General features: G+C 40.4%; 1 protein-coding gene across 1 annotated transcript in view; it reads right to left on the bottom strand.

The window, feature by feature from the left end:
• LOC111667526 (coronin-7-like) overlaps positions 1-3909 on the bottom strand; it is a 77950-nt gene that overhangs the window by 53257 nt on the left and 20784 nt on the right. The gene's annotated exons all lie outside the window — the stretch shown is intronic.

The raw sequence follows: 3909 nt of genomic DNA, 5'->3' as shown, positions 1-3909 counted from the left end.
TCAGTCAATATTGTCTTTTTTTTATTGTAGTTTTCACCTTTGCATGTAACAAAAGGAGAATGCCGCCAATGTATAAGTGCTGCATAATTATGTTATAATCACCAACATAGTAGTGCATGTGTGTGCGTGTACATGCTTTTGAGTATTTGTGCAAAGTTTCTTTCAATATGGGTGCAGTGTCAAGCATCTACATGGACATTCATGTGAGCGTATATCAGACTGTCACTACCTCTTTATTGGGTTTTACAGTGGGGTAAGGCTTAAGGCTAAGAATGTACACGCACTGAAAGTCTCTGCTTTGAGCTAAATACTAACTATCACATGCTAACATGCTCACTGTGACAATGCTAACATGCTAATGATTCATGGCAATCCGTAAAGTAGTTGTTGAGATATTTCAGTCTGAACCAATAGAAGACCATTTAATGTGTGCTTTCAATAGACAAGAGGTCTTGGACTTCTTCCTTACCAGCAGTGAGCTGGAAGCAAAATGGAAATAAGGATAACGATTCAGAACAGTCGGGTTAAGGTAGTAAGTGGATTTAACCACTTATGAATGACTCACTGGTCTAAGCCTAATGGTTGAGCATTGCTTGCAAACCCACACAATAAACAGGCTGACCACCCATGCGTTTTATAGGTGGGATGCCGGTCGGGAATTGATGCAGCATGTACGCACGCACGCACGCATGCACGCACGCACGCGCGCACACACACACACACACACACGCACACACGCACACACGCACACACACACACACACCCACAAACAAACACACACATATCCTGGCCCATAGCTGGGAGCTGTTGTGCAACGTTCCATGCTAACACAAACACATAAAACAGCACCACTCCTGTCATGCAGGCCCTATTATATCAATTTGCTCAGAGACAGCAAACATCCTAGTGAAATAATAGGAGAAACAATGCACCCCCTAGAGGTCAAGAGGCTTTAACTTCTTTCTCCTTCCTCCACTGTTTTAAATCTTTATGTGTCCCTAATTTTTCAATACCATTATGCCATTATGCCAAATAAAGAAAAATGTAAGAAGGAAGGACAGTGGATGGGGCTTAATTGTCGGCTACAGATAAAAGGAAAGATAGAAGATATACAGATAGGAGATAAGAATAATGACTATGAATGAAAGAATGCAAGCATGTTTCTATCCTCTCTTGCCAGGCATCTGCAAGTGTTCATATACATGAATAAGAAAAGGACAGGGAGAACAGAGAGAACGTGTGTGTGTGTGTGTGTGTGTGTTTCTCTCCTTTCCTTCCATAAAACAGTCACTCTTTTCTTCCCCTGGCTTTAAGAGAAACCTGGTCCCTGGATTGGAGCCAACTTTGACGCTCACCCTCAGCCTGCACTTCTCAATGGCCCCTATTGTTGTTTCAAAAGGACTTTTTCAATATTGTCAACCAAAAAAAAATTCTGCATGGATTATGATTGCTATTTATTTCTGAGTAAATATCTTTTTTAACTCCCTTTCCTCTCCCCTTGTTTCTGTTTCTCCGTGACTCTCTATTTTTGTTTCTAATTTGTTTCCACATTCAGGGCTGTGAGAAGGCAGCCAAGGACAATGTGTTGAAGCACAGGGTCATGTGGCAGCAAGCAGCTTATGTGTTTCCTCTGCACCTCTGAATGTTTTACTCAAATCACTTCTTTCTGTCTCTTTCTCTCTTTGTCCCTCTCTGTTTTCCATCTTCCAAATAGCCCTGCTGCCCACACAGCACAGCTGACCTCCAAGTAACCTCAAACCATCTCTCCAACCTCAGCCAAGAGTATTTACAGTCAGCAGTTGAGAGCATGAAATTAGCTCCACGAAAAATCATAAGATGACGCATTCAACTCATAAACTACAAAAAAGATGGCATTCAAATTACTGAGTGACATCCTCTATGATAAACACTCCAATTTGTCCAGATTTTATAGAAATGTAAGTCTTTCAAGCCCAGTAAATAACCTTACATGGTATAAATGTAAGCAGTAAACTTCCCAAGGTAAAAAAAAATGTCTAGGTCACCAAAAACTGAATAATCATGTAGATTTCACAGACAACAAGCCTTTTTCAGGAATTAGGAAGTTGGTTGACTTACAGCTTTGCCTCAGTTTTAAAATGTATCCCATGATAAACAATAATGTAATTATTCTTGAGCTGCATTTTCTTTCTATGGTGGTTGCTACATGCTAATCAACAAGTGCATAGGATTAAAAAAAACTGGATCAACAGAGAGTAAAAGAGCAGAGGAAAAGAAGAAGAGCTGAGTAGAGAAAACACACCACCACTTTGATTTTTGGAACCTGGTTTTTTGGCTCCAGTTTTTGGCCCTCTGCTTGTTTTCCTACAGTGCTCGCCCCAACTCTCATGCCCCACATCCCACCCTCCCCCGCTCTAAATCTTTCTGAACTACTAATAACAGATGAAGGGTGGTGTGCCACTGATTCCTCTCATGCCATACAGCTGCCAGTCTGTGCCTGCGTATGGCCCAGAAGCTGCTCCGACAAAAAGCAGTGAGGGGAAAAATGAGAGGTGAGAGAGAATGAAAAACAAGAAAAGAAAGCACAAGGAAGAAGTTGACTTTGGTTAGTTCTTGGCATCATACATTATTGGGCAGACATGCAGTTCATTTCACTCACTGCTCGGTAGATTATTATATATAAAAACAAATGGCGGCATTATTTCCCTGATGCAGGTATTCAGTTCCATTCTCGGATTGTCATTTGTGTCATTTTCAGTCATTGTCTCTCCTCTCAGCACAGCACAGACTGACCCTCCATACAAATTACAGTGGAAATGGACAACTCAAACTTGCAGGTTAAGTAAAGTATAACAGGAGTTAATCAGAGTTATGAATTTGTATGAACATGAGTCTAAGGCCCAAGCAAAACAGGAAACTGCCTGGGGCCATGTCCATTTCTTAAGGGCCCTATATGTGCTCTTGGTTGTGTTTTTACGGATGCGACCGAGGGCTTGTACAGAAATCAGTTTAATGTTGAGACACTGTCCAGCTCCATGTGCATGCACAGAAGTCTGAACACCTAATCCAATAGGCTATGCTGTCTCATTTTAGCAGTTTATCTATGGCTATAAAAGTTTAAATTATCCCCGTAACTATATAAATCTATTATAGTATACTATTATAAACCTAAAAATATTTTTGCCAATGAGGATGAGAGAATGTTTGGCACTATTTTTTTTGTCATTTTTTTTTAAATGATTAACAATTAATTATCATTATTATTATCAAAATAGATGTATATTACTTTATAAGTGAAAAAATTGCTTAATTAACTAATCCTCTCTGCACTTATAACTCCCATTCTTGAGTGGAGGGGGAAGTGTTCATTTAAAAATAATGCAAAAATTTCTTTGACACATTTTTCCTTGATGCCAGTTTTCTAAAAAGCAGATAAGCTCATAGTAGTATAGTATATGGAACATTAACTTTCTTGTTAGACAAAAACACATGTTGGGCCTTTTTTGGGCCAGTTTACTGTAGAGCTCGATGCAGTTCCAAGTCTTTGGGAGACAAGTAATTTGGGTCACACTTGCAGAGCGGGGACCCCAATGTAAAATCTGACTTAGTGCTTCAAAAAGGCCCAAAGCAGGAAAAAGAAATCTGAGCTTCTCCGCAAGCACAAGGTGTTGAAAAACTCAAGGCAGAACAGAAACATAAATGAGGAAACCAGAAATGGAGAGTGAGTATCCAACTGATGCTTTAAGATAAGAATGAAAGGATGGAAAGAATTAGATGAAATTAAAGTGGTGGAGCGATGATGACATGTGAGGGGGGAGGGAGGTGGAGGGCTGCTGTTACTGAGTCCAAGCATGGCCACATGCACTGAAAAACTTATCCGTCTTTGGAAATGTACTGACGGGAGGTACTTGGGGGGGGGGGGGGGTTGGG

Source organism: Seriola lalandi, unplaced genomic scaffold (genome assembly GCF_002814215.2).
Source record: "Seriola lalandi dorsalis isolate HSWRI2012SDOR001 ecotype SW California unplaced genomic scaffold, Sedor1 jcf7180002054690, whole genome shotgun sequence".
NCBI lineage: Eukaryota > Metazoa > Chordata > Actinopteri > Carangiformes > Carangidae > Seriola > Seriola lalandi.
Note: the sequence above shows the minus strand (reverse complement) of the source record. Positions and strands in the feature narration are given on the sequence as shown.